We start from the raw sequence: 13,484 nt of genomic DNA, 5'->3' as shown, positions 1-13,484 counted from the left end.
TCAGTTAGGACAGTTTCAGATCACGTTAATGCCCAGGAAATTCCCTCTAGAGGACAAAGCCAGTCCAGTTGCATTTGGATGATGGCTCCTTACTTTTAAAGGGTAGGAGGTCCCTCCAGATACGCAAGTCCACAGTCACGCAGTTTGTCTCTGTCTCTTTCCTGCTCCCCTGCACATGTGGGCCTGCCGCTGCCTGGCTGCCACCTTCCTGATTTCTCAGAAAAGCCCACTCTACCCTCAGAAAGTGTGTCATCTACTTGGAAGGGTGAGATAAGTCAGAAAATTGTCTATTGTTAGAGCCAACGCATTCCTTGGAGATTATCCAGTCTAATATTTGCCAATCTCCCATGTTGACCGAAAACCATTAAATGCTTTATGTGGGAAAGGAAAGGTTTCCTTTGATAAATGACTCTGGGCTGTGGGGCATGTTTGTGTGGCCCTCTTGGAGACTCGCAATGTGCAATGGTGTGTTGCAGGCTCTGAGAAGTCCTGCAACAAAGACAACAGCTTAATTTTATTTAACCCGGCCTTCCTTAAACCATTTTGATCACAGGTTTTGTTCTTCTTTTTCCATAACAGATATTTATAGCTCCCAGGTCACCAGGCACACTTTGGGAACCGTTACCTCGTTCACTGACGAGGAAACCTGTGTTCAGAAATACTAGGTGACTTGCTCAACGTGAACACAAAGCCAGACTTGAAACCAAATTTTCCAACTCCCAATCCATTGTTCTTTTTACAAATAATAACCATAGCATGCTTGAAAGAGGGTGTTTAAAACACTGTCGTTCACATTATTAATGAAAAACACACAGGCTTTAGGATAATAGTGACCTGTACGTGAACCCTGGTCCTGTCATTTTACTAGACTGTGACCTTCAGCTAAGCCTTTTAGTCTCTCTGTGTCTCTTTTGTAAGGAGAGGGTGACAGTTACAGCCTCATAGGGTTGGTGTGAGGAGGAGACGAGATGGTACATGTACGGCTCGCGTCTGTGTTCACATCTTTGGTTCCTCAGACTTTTCTCCTTAGATCAGGCACTAAACCCGCTTCTCTGTGATTGTAAAAGGCCTAAGCATGTTACAGACACCGAGAAATCAATAACAGTGATCGTAGTGGATGGTGCTGACTTACAGGATAAAGGCACATGGGATAGCAGCAATTATCTATGGAAATGCAGAGCTGCATTGAGCTGCTACATATTCATGGAATTAAGGGGGCACTGATGGAGGGATGGGCTTGAACGTGTAGATTGCAAGGGGCCCGGTGGGCAGCCTCTGTCCAAGGTAGGAGCCATCCAGATCTCAAGCCCCACCCCCCCCCACCCCACCCCCCCCCCCCCCCCCCCCCCCCCGCCTTGCCTTTCTCCATCCCCGCAACAAGGAAATGTGGTGGAGGTTCCTTGTAAAACACATAGCAGTTTGCCTTGAGAATACAATTTAGTTTAAAACGTTTGGCAACAAAGTTTGTCCCAGGTGGGAGAAGTAAACCTTCATTTTCATGTGACAGGTTGCGGGAGAACGGGGCAGTGCAGGGCCCAGAGTTCAGGATGGCAGAAGGGCTGTGACGGAGCCCAGGTTTCCCCAGGGCAGAAATCATCCTCACCTCCGCAGCCCATCCCCCTAACCACAAAACTTGCCCATGTGACTTTTGCACTTTTGCAGAGGAATTTAGTATCTGTGGTTTTCGGTCAAGATGGGAAATTGGAAAAGATTAGATTGAATAATCTCCAAGGAAACTTCTGGCTCTAACAGTGGACAATTTTCTGATTTATTTCACCCTTCCAAGTAGATGACACACTTTCTGAGGGTAGAGTGGGCTTTTCTGCGAAATCAAGAAGGTGGCAGCCAGGTAGCGGCAGGTCCACACGTGCAGAGAAGCAAGAAAGAGACAGAGACAAGCTGCGTGACAGTGGACTTGCATATCTGTCTAATGTGAAGCTCGGACATTTGTTTACCACCAGCTTGGAGGGACCACAAACGAGCCTGCTACTGGGTTCAGTTGCATCGATGAGGGCAGCTTTCCTGGGATCAGCCCCAGCCCTCGGCCAGGGGTGTATTAGGACTGACAGGCGACAGGCCCCGAAGGCCCTGTCCCTCTGACACCCCCCTCGCATCCCCATCCCCTGCCACCGTCCAATTGCTCCCTGGATCCCCCGAGGTCCTCACCCCCTTCTCTCTGCCAGTTTCCTGGCAGCTGGTTTGGGGAGCAGTCTGCGGTCGACAGTAAATCACCCTCCCCGGGCTCTGCCGTGGCGAGGGGAGCGGCGGGGAGGGTGCCGGCTTGCGTCGTGCTGCAGCTGCCCTGGGCACACAGGGCCCTTCGCCTGGCACCAGCATGTGACGTGCCAGCCCCGCCTGCCCTGCCAGGTGCTGGGACGGTGCGGGGCTGGGCGTGCTGCTGGCACCCAGCATGTCACAGCTTCCCTCATTTATTTACCTTGAGTCAAACAAACCCCGGCTCCTGCTTTGAATGGCGACTGCAGTTTCACAGGATGACAGAAGGGCAGCCGTGTCTACGGAACTGCCTGCTGTGGGCTTTACCCGAGACCACTGTCTGGCATGGCTCTTGGGGACTTCAGAGGCCACTCTGGGAAACAGCGTGGCAGTTCCTTAAAAGGTTAAACCCAGAGTTAGCACACAGCTCAGCAGGTCCACTCCGGAGTCTCCACCCAAGACACCTGCAAACGTCTGTCCACATGGACTCCCGAACACGAGTTCTCAGCAGCGTTGTCCAGAAATATAGCCAGAAACTAGAAACGACCCAGATGTCCATCAGCTGACGAATGCGTCAGCGAATGTGCTGTATGCAGTCCATGGCACATTTGGTAGTAAAAAGGAATGAAATGCTGATACATGCTACGACGTGGATGAACTTTTTAAAATGAGGTTAAGTGGAAGAAACCAGATACAAAAGGCCACGTTATCTGATGTAATTTATATGAATTGTCCAGAATAGGTAAATCCATGGAGACAGAAAGCAGATTAGCTGTTGCCAGGGGCTGGGGGAGAGGGAACAGGACTGCTAGTGGGTGTGGCATTTCTGTTGAGGGGAGTCAGAATGTTTGGAATTATTTAGTATATAGTGCTGGTGATCGCCCAACTCTGAATAGACTACCAGCCACTGAACTGTGTCTTAAAAGAAACTGTGTTTTATGTGATATGCGATTGCAGGTCAGTAAAGCTTTATTAGAAAATGGCTCTGAGCTTGCTGTTGCAGTACGGTGCTCTGTGGACATAGATGTATAGGCTAGGAAACAAATGAAAAGAGCGGAGAAGAGAAGCCCCAGGTGGCGGGTTGGGGTGAGACATGCTTTGAGGGGACATCGAGTGTCCTCTGAAATCCATGACATCTGTTCAAATTTTGGCGGTACCCTGAACTTCCTGATTTCAACCCCCCATCTGCAAATAAGTTCCAGTTGGACCCAGAGTTCGGATGAGAGTTCACCCTCACCTACTGAAAACACATTTTATTTGGAAATAATTTTAAACTTAACAAAAGTAAAAATAATGCGACGAATAGCCCCATTCTTTCACCAGGTTCCCCGGTCATCATTCTGCACCATTTGCTTTTTTCATTGCATTCACTCACACGCTCCCTCTTTCTCACTTCCACTCTGTTGTCACACATGTGTGTGTGTGCATACAGATTAGTATATATGTAAATGCTACTTGCTCTGAGTGATTTGAGGGTGAGTTATAAATATCATGGCCACTGATTTCTGCACCATCTGATACAGTAACCACCAGCCACAGAGGGCTATTTAAATTAAAAGTCCATAAAATGTGGAACTTCCCTGGCGGCTCAGTGGTTAAGAATCCACCTTGCAACGCACAGGACTCGGGTTCAGTCCCTGGTTGGGAAAATAAGATCCCACATGCGGCAACTAAGGCCTGACACGGCCAAATAAATAAATATTTTAAAAATATTTTTTAAGAAAGTAAAATGTAAAAAAGTTCCTGGGTCACACCAGCCGCACTTTCACGTGTTCGGCAGCCAGGTGCGGTTAGTGGTGACTGTGTGGGTCAGAAGCGGTTCCGGGCGTTTCCAGCTCTGGCAGAGCTCCAGTGGACGGCCCTGCCTCCCCCAGGCGCCTCGTGTGTGCCCTGTGTCCTGAGGACAGGGCGCCGTGCAGTTCCCAACTCAGGAGAACTTAGCCCTGATTCAGAGCTCCCGTCTCAGCCACAGTTCGTACTCCAGTTTCGTCAGTAGACCCAGTGACGTTCTCATTCCTTGCGGAATGAGGTCTGCAGTCTTGTCTGTGGCCCAGATCAGCCTGGTCTGTGCTCGGGGGAAGCATGTGAACCACATAGAGACGGTTCAGATTTGTGCTGGGGGTTCCTTCCCTGTGGCTCTTCTTTTCACAAACTTGAATCCTTTCTCTAACTCATGTGCTGGGGCCAGCTTGCATTTCCTTAGCTCTAAAGTGACCTTGCAGGAAACTTCCCTGGCAGTCCAGTGGTTAAGACTTCACCTTCTCATGCAGGGTGTTGCCGGTTCGATCCCTTGTCAGGGAGTTAGGCTCCCACGTGCCACGGGGCCAGAAAACCAAAACATAAAACAGAAGCAATATTGTAACAAATTCAGTGAAGACTTTAAAAATGGCCCATATTAAAAATCACTAGATATCTTTGTCACGGGCTGGAGAACCCCCTTCCCTGTTCGACACTGATGTTGGGTGTCTGAGCAGGTGAAGAAGCTCTGCTCTTAAAGCAGCAGGAAAGATTTCCTGTGAGAAGAAGACAACTGGCCTCCCCAGCAACTGCACTCTTTTGCTTTTATTTTGATAACTTTCCACATTTCAGCCTGCAGTCAAAGAAAGCCTCATCTTGTTGCCCGTTGGTTTTCTGTTTTGTGGCTGAGTCATGATTCCGGGGCTCTGCATCACTTTGCAGGGCGGCTGGGGCTCCAAGGGGCCTCCTGCCTGAACCCATCGTGGAGTAGAGGCCAGGGGGTCCCCGCCTGGGGTTGCCCTGCCCACTTGCCCAGGTGCTTCCAACCCTGGCCCATCTTCAGCCCACTTCACCCCCGTCCAGGGAAACGTGGACTCTGGTGATCTTTCAGCCATGCTTTGGATGAGACGTGGGGGAAACAAGCAAATTGCAGAGCGGTTTCTGCTGGTGTTGGCTCACCCTCCAGGGGGTTCTGGTGACTTCATGGAATTTTACGGCAGGAGTAAGAATAGAAAACAGATTCCTGGGTTGCTGACTTCACTTCCACAGGGCACCATCCCCATGACTCTTACCATGTGGAGAGCGTGAAAGCTGGGAAGCAAGAAATCTACAGGCTTATGCATTCGCCTTTCTTATATTTCTTTCCATTTGCCCCTTAGAACGTATGCTCGTACCTTCTCCCACCTTGTAGTTTGATTCAGCATTTCTTAGAAAAATGTTCAGCAGAAAAAAGATAAGAATCACCGAAGAACTCAGTGGGGATCTTACATGAGCCGTATAGCTTGAGCCAAGAAAGAAAGAAGAAATGGAGTCCTGCAGAGAGAGTGGAAATGGAACTGATAGCTTCATTTTCAAACTGAAAAAGAATGCAAAGGGCTTGGCTGGCAGGGTCAGGACCTTGAGGCGGGGCAGCAGGCGCAGTGGAGTTTCTGCCCTTCCCTGCCTTCTGAGAACTGACCCAGGAAGGACTTGCAGTACCAGGTCCCCTCCCCATCTGAAGGCGTGAGCTGAGTGCATTTGATGCTGCTGAAAGAATCAGAGCCCTGGCACTGCCTCCAGCCATCAGAGGAGAACATAAGTTCGGATGCTCTGCATTCACGTCTCCTGTATGACAAGAGGTACCCTAGGGACTTCCCTGGTGGTCCAGAGGTTATGACTCTGTGCATCCAACACAGGGGCTGCAGGTTCAGTGCCTGCTCAGGGACCATCCCGCATGCCTGGTGGGGCAGCAAAAAAATTTTTAAAAGAAATATCTAATTGGCCAATTTGTTCTGATTGATCCGTGCATTTCTTTAAGGGTTTCTGTATGTCCTCCCTCAGGGTTGCAGGTCTTCGAGCTTAAGGACTAAGGTTCTGTGTTCTCTGTGAGCGTCCCAGCTTCGGCCGAGGCCAGCATCACAGGACAGGGACACATAGGCCCAGCCTGAGCACTGGTTTGTTTCAGGCCTTGGCGGTAACATGCACTGAGTATTGGGCAGGCTAGGGGCTGGCAGGAGGGCGGTGGGGGTGGGGGGTGTCCTTTGCCAACGAGTGTCCCCTGCTTTCTGCTGACTGGGTTTCCTCGGGGAAACACTGCAGCCACCCTGTCCCTGGTGTGTCCCAGCTCTTTCTGGCAGCAGAGTCCTCATTCCCTGGGAGCCCCTGTGTTCCCAGGGCCCACTGCCCAGTCAGCCTGGCCATGCCCACCAGGCCATGCCTCCCTCGGCCATGCCAAGAAAGGGACCAGCCTTCCCCTGGGCTGTCACCGTGACGCAACATTATCGTGGACGCTTCTCCTGGCTTCTGCCTTCCCCGCCGGTTGCCAAGGTCTTTAACTGCCCCTTGGTCTCTTGTCTGTGACCTTGCTTTAGTTCCACACGATGCCACGGTTCCTCTAGGATCTTACCTCCCAGATGCGCCTCCAAGGTGAGCAGGTTGCCTCCAGGCTTATGCCCCAAGTCTGTTTTTCCATCCCATAGCCCTGCTAGTCCTTTCCTCCCCACCTCTCCCCTCAAGCACCTCTGCAACCCCTCACCCTCTCCCGGATACAGGTGAAGTCTGGCGCAAAGGCCCTCTGCATCTAACTCCAGTCTCTCCAGGTTCATTTGCGCTGTCCCTGCAGGAGCCCTCCCCACAGTCAGACCCTTCTTCCTTGTGTTCCCTCTAGATGGCTTCTGCCCTGCTTTTGTCTTAAGTGATCTAATTTTTACATCATACCTGCAAAAACTACCCCAGGTCCTGTGGGCTTATAAAACTTAACACCAGCTCTCATCTTAGTCCCTAAGCCTGATGTGTGTCCCCTGGCCTCTGTGCTCCATTGGCCCCCTTCTTCCTCTTGGGGCGTTCTCCTGCACCTCCACCCTCCCTGTGACCCCTCTAGCAGTCGGTCAGTAACGGTTATGCCTGCCTTCTGCGGTCAGTTATCTTGTCTCATTATCACTCATCTTGTTGGTCTCTTGAAAAACAGTAGTGTTGTTTTGCACACTGCCTCTAGCCTTGCTTCAGCACTCCAGGCGGTGCCTGGACACAGCAGGCGCTTAGTCGCTATTTCTGTATGCCCACCATGGCCTCTAGAATCCTCAGCTTGGCAGATCTAGAAATCTGACTTCGTAAATTCATCAAGCATTCTGAGGGTCAGCAGGACCGATTCCTGCTAACCGATCTTAGAGAAGACTGATTCATCTGAATTATTTTAAGAGAGACCTACTCCTCGGCGTTCATCTACAGGGGCATTCCCTGAGTCACAAGGTCCTTTCCGGAGTCCCAGTTGGAAATCAGAGACTGCTTACCGGGCACAGAATTTGAGCACTAGGCATTCTGTGCTTTTCCAGATCCCTATAAATTAGGAAAACATTCTCTGCTCCAGGGATATTTCTCTCTCAAGAACCAGTATCTGGCATCTAGATGCAAATGCCTTCTTTCCCCCTCTAAAACAATGAAAAATCTCAGACTCTTATTTATAGACTTCACTGGGACAACGTCGCTTATTGTCACATCAGCCCTCTTTATTTTGAGATGTTCTGCACATTATAGTTCCCAGATTTATAGATATTCTGGTTATTTATATTTTAGGCTTATCATGTTTGAGTCACAAATAAGATGACATCTTACCTCCTGGTTTGTAATTGTTGGGGATTCTTTTAGGATCTGCAGATCTCTATTTATGAAATAGTGCAGCATAACCCGCCTGCTAGGGGAGTCATAGATGCTGTGGCACACATCTAGGCATCTCAGTCCCAAATCCCATATAAGTCAGGAATCCAGAATAGTGTTTGTTTGGCCATTAATGAATCAGTGGTACCCTGGACATGTGAGCAGTGCTATTTTTAAACCCATTGCTGACCTCAGTGATAAAGAGGGTACAGACTGTGCCTTGCCAGGCTTGTGAGCTTACCATGAGTAATACCCATGGTTATTATGATGTCAGAACTTGAATATTCTTTACCAAGAACATAACCATTGCATCACGCAGCTGAGGGCAGTGTGTGAAAAGTCCATTTTCCCCAGAGAACGCGATAGCATAAGCTGGTTCTCCCACAAAGGCGGGGAAGCCTGAATTCTACAGTGCCAGACTCCTGCTTAGATTTGGAGAACAGCTTCCCGTTTTTGTCACCGGGAAGTTATTTGCTTCAAAGTTTCCAAGTGAGAGGCATTTGTGATGGGTGATCCTCTACCTCCTGCTTGCTCAGGAAAGTACCAGCTGGGGATGAGTGGGTGCACACCTGAGGTCACTAATCGCTGTGAGGGTCAGGGCTGTCCCATCATTGGACACATTGATCTCAGGAAGCATTTTCTTTCTTCTTTTTAAACTAATTTTTATTTTCACTTGTAAATTCTTGGTGTTTTTTTTTTTAACTGGAGGAAAATTGCTTTACAGTATTGTGTTGGTTTCTGCCGTACAACAATGAGAGTCAGTGGTAATTATACGTATATTCCCTCCCTGGGGAGCCTCCCTCTCCTCCCTGCCTTCCACCCTTCTAGGTCATCACAGAGCACCAGGTGGGGCTGCCTGTGTTATATCCGTCCCGCTCTCTTCTTCCTCCTCTCAGGAAGCATTTTCACAAAGCACAGAAGTGATGCTAAACTATGGAAGCTAAGGATTGAACTATTTAGAATTTTTTAAAGTCGTCTCTAGAAATGTGTGCTCTGATTTTGATGGGTGAGGATGCTGAGCACCCAAATGTAATTACATTCAAGCTCATTAATCCAGACTCATTAGGGAGTGCAGCGTCAAGGAAAAGCACAGTACTAGTTAGGATGGACTAAGTTATACCGCGGCAGCAGACATCTTCCAGCATCTCAGGGACTTAAAATAACAAAGGTTTGCTACGTCATCTTGCTGCGGGTCCCCCTTGGGTCAGCTGGGGTCTTAGCCCCTTCTCATCCTCATTCACTTCCTACTCCCACCCCTGAATCATCACTGGTTAGTTTAGCAAGGGATAGAGGGATCAAATAGGCCAATTGCACACTGGCTGTGAAAAGGTTCTGCCCAGAAGTGGCACTTCTCACTTGGCTACTTTCTATTGGCCAAGTTTAATCGTATGGCCAAGACTTACTGTAAGTCACTTGGCTTTAGCTACTTGAGGTATAACAGGAATTTTCAAAGTGAAGAGCTCAGGACAGTTTATTGGGATAGAGAAGAAAATATTGGGGGCTTCCCAGGTGGTGCCGATGGTAGAGAACCCGCTTGCCAGTGCAGGAGACATAAGAGACACAGATTCAATCCCCGGGTCAGGAAGGTCCCCTGGAGAAGGGCATGGGAGCCCATGCCAGTATTCCTGCCTGGAGAATCCCATGGACAGAGGAGCCTGGTGGGCCACAGTTCATGGGGTCGCAAAGAGTTAGACACGACTGAAGCAACTTAGCTTGCATGTACAGAAGAAAACATTAGACTATGTATATTTTATTTCATCCTTTTAAATATTATATTTTTGTGTTTTTAATAAACATAATAGTAAAATAGAAGTATATAATTTATTAAAAATAAATATCACATGTGTTAGGAGTGTTCAGTTTTTTTTTTTTACTGATTGTCAATCAGAAATGCTTAGGTCATAGTTTATACAGTAGACACAAATGTGCAATGAGTATGTTGTACATAGAAAGTGACTTCCATTTATGACCTGGAGCAATGCTTTTTAAAAAAAATTTTTTTTTTCAAATCGAAGTAGAGTTGAATTACAGTGTTTTGGGTGTACGGCAAAGTGATTCAGTTATACATATATATTCTTTCTCAGATTCTTTTCCATTATAGGTGGTTATAAGATATTGAATATAGTTCCCTGTGCTATACAGTAGGTTCTTGTTGTTTATTTTATATATAGTAGTGTGTAGGAATCGTGCCTTTCATTCAAACGTTACATGGAAAAGAAATGCAATACATTTTTAAGGTTAAGTAGGTAAAAATATGGGCTTCCCAGGTGGCGCTAGTGACAAAGAACCCACCTGCCAGTGCGGGAGACGTAAGAGACACAGGCTCAACCCTGGGTCATGAAGATCCACTAGAGGAGGGCACGGCAACCCACTCCAGGATTCTTGCCTGGAGAATCCCATGGACAGAGGAGCCTGGCGGGCTACAGTCCATAGGGTCACAGATTCAGACATGACTGAAGTGACTTAGGATGCATGCACAGGTAAAAGTAGAGTTTTTATCTCAATCTTCTGAATCCATCCAGTTTCCTCTGTGTCTTCCTGAGAATCCTTGGAAGTTGCTTTTTTCCTAACCAGACCTCCCTTTCTGTGGGGAACAGCATTTGAGACAAGTGACAAATGAGCTCTTATCCCATTTCATCATGTGTTTGCCTTGTCCAGTCATTCAGAAATAGTGGACCGAGTCCTCGTCAAGCCAGGCATGGTGCTGAGGAGGCCCCTGGTACCATGTGAGCTCCGTCCATCACAGCCAGCCATGCATTAGCCGGGCTGCATGTTCCTGGGCCTCAGCCAGCCGGCTGACCTCTCCTTTCTCCTCTGTCACCAACACAGAGCTCACCCTGGGCCACACTGCGCTGTGAGAGCGTGACACTGATGCCTCCCCTTCACGCCAGGACCCTAAGAGGCACCCATTTCAGAGATGGGAAAACTGAGGCTCAGAGAGGCTGCATCACTTGCTGAGACCTTGCAGCCAGCAAGCAGCAGAGCCCGCATCTGACACAGTGGCCAGGAACTCAGAAATAACCTGAAATGAGCCTTCGGAACACAAACCCTGTTGAGTTGGGACCAGCTATGTCACCAGCTGCCATCCTCTGTGCCCCAGAGCAGGACACATGAGAGCTTTCTGACGTCTTCACTGTGCTCCAGGGGGGGCGGAGCAAGACCGGGTATCACCGGAATGGGTACCTCCCCTCAGGCCGTGTGCCAATGGCCGGCACTGTGGGGTTGCTGGGTCATAACGACACCAGGACTGGTTTGATGACAGTGACTCACAGCATAAAAATGTCCTTGCAGCAGCCCAAAAAACCCGCTACCATCTACACGGTGTAGAACGGGCTATTGGTCGCCTGGCCAAGGGATCCCTGTACCAGCTGATTTTTATATCTGCATCATCTGCACACAAATATTGTAAATAATATTGTGCTGCATTTTTATTATGCTTTATAGTTTACAAAGCACATCTCAGTGTTGCTTTATTATTCCACCTATGCTCACAATACCATTTCACTGCAGTCTGTTTTCTCACTTTTTCCCCATCTTTCATTTCTCTTTCCTTTTCCTCTTTCCCAACCTTTCTCCCTTCCAGCATCCCAGCCTGCTTTCCCCACCATTCCTCTGGTTTTTCTTCGCTTTGCACTATCAGGAAATGCTTCTTCTCTCTCTCCCAAATTGATCGCTAGTTGAGTTTCATCAGATGTCACTTTTAAAGGCAACTGAGAGTAATGAAAAAATTCTCTAAGGAGCAAGGGAGCTGTAACATAGAGTTACTGTTGTAAACAGTGGTCACCATTTAAATCAAGTAATGATTATATTACTGGGCTTTTAAGAGGAGGAAGGAAGGAATTTGGTCTCTGAAGAGAACCCAGAGGAAAGAGTCCCATGCACTTGGCCTCATGGGCATGGCTGGGTCTGGATGTGGTGGTTAATGGTGGTTTAGTCGCTAAGTCATGTCCAACTCTTGCAAGCCCATGGACTGCTGCCTGCCAGGCTCCTCTGTCCATGGGATTTTCCAAGCAAGAACACTGAAGTGGGTTACCATTTCCTTCACCAGGATCTTCCCCACCCAGGGATCGAGCCCTGGTCTCCTGCACTGCAAGTGGATTCTTTACACACTGGGCTACCAGGGGATCTGGATGACATCTTCACAAAGTTTTCTTTGCAGGTGGATAGCAGTCTTATGAGCGAAGTGTTCAAAGAAATACAGAAACCCGAGACAAGAGGCAGCGAGCTACAGGTGTTGCACTGAGCATGGGATGCCCTGGTTTCTCTGAACGACAGCAAGAAGCTGAGGTTTCTTGAGAGGGCAGGTGTGAGGAAGTGTGGCAGGGACTCCTTAACTGTCACTTAGCTGGCGAGGACAGACTGAATTTTTCTCTGCCTTCCGGAGAAGTCGTGTGGTTGTAAAGTCACACGTCGACATGAAGAACAAGTATATTTGTTCAAAGAGAGGGAGTGTTTAGCACCACCCCCCACCCCAGGACCTTAGTACCAAAACTGAGATGGGGCTTTAGACTGAGGAGGCGTCTACTGTCTTTCAGCTGGGAGGTGGCGAAGACAGGCTGTCGGGGCAAACTGCCGTTCGGCCAGTGTGACTCTGCAGTTGTTATAAATACTTTATCACAGCTTGAGCACAAACATGTTTCTTCAGTGAAATGCATCTTGAATTATATTCCAGAGGGTGTGCATTTCTGAGGACTGCTGTAGCAAAGTGCCACAAACCAGGTGACCTAAACCAACAGGTACTTATTTTCTCAGTTCTGGAGCCTGCAGGTTGGAAACCAAAGTGTCAGCAGGGCCAGGCTCCCGCCGAGAATCTAGGCAGAAGCCTTTCTTGCCTCTTCCCAGCTTCCGGGGCACGCTCCAGCCAGCCCCAGCATCCCTCGGCTGGCAGCTGCATCCCTCCAGGCTCTGCCTCTGTCTTTATAGGGCATTCTCTGTGTGTGTCTTCTCCTTTTCGTATAAAGACACCAGTCTTATTGGGTGAGAACTCACCTTAACACCTTAACTTGATTGTACCTGCAGAAAGCCTGTTCCTAGATAAGGTGGTGTTTACAGGTACTGGGGGTTAGGACTCCAACATATCTGCTGAGGGGATACTTACTAATATAATTTACCTAGAGTAACAGAGCAGCATAGAATAATGTGTGTGTGTGTGCACACTCAGTCATGTCCGACTCTTTGCAACCCCATGACTGTAGCCCGCCAGGCTCCTCTGTCCATGGACTCTCCCAAGGCAAGAATACTGGAGTGGGCTGCTATTTTGTTCTCCAAATATAGAGTAACAGATATACATAAGTTGTTGGGTACAAAAGAGTTGGCAGCAGCGCTGTAGTAAGAAGAGCAAAATGAAAAAGAGTAAAATAGATTTTTCAGTTTTGATCCTGAGTGCGCCAAATATTTCTGAAGTGAAAGCTAGGTTCACAAGACAAGTTTGTTGTGGGCTGGGTAAGGGATGGATACCCATGGGTACCCATGGGATGGGTAAGGTTAAGTAAAATGCATAATTAGGTAAGAGGTGTTTAAGAATAACTACTTTTTTTGGCCTGAAAGAGGGAAAAAAATAAAAAGCCTACCAGATTTTTAGTCTTGATTTGGACTTGGTAAACCATTTCTGAAGGACAAGCAAATTCAATTGAAGGCTTCCCTGAGCATCACCAGACATAGGGGTGGCCCTGAAGAACAGA

The 13,484-nt window shown here is 48.3% G+C and overlaps 1 protein-coding gene across 4 annotated transcripts in view; it reads left to right on the top strand.

The window, feature by feature from the left end:
* Positions 1-13,484, top strand: part of HIPK2 (homeodomain interacting protein kinase 2) — a 208,278-nt gene that overhangs the window by 36,066 nt on the left and 158,728 nt on the right. The gene's annotated exons all lie outside the window — the stretch shown is intronic.

This window comes from Dama dama, chromosome 18, assembly GCF_033118175.1.
Source record: "Dama dama isolate Ldn47 chromosome 18, ASM3311817v1, whole genome shotgun sequence".
Lineage (NCBI taxonomy): Eukaryota > Metazoa > Chordata > Mammalia > Artiodactyla > Cervidae > Dama > Dama dama.
Note: the sequence above shows the minus strand (reverse complement) of the source record. Positions and strands in the feature narration are given on the sequence as shown.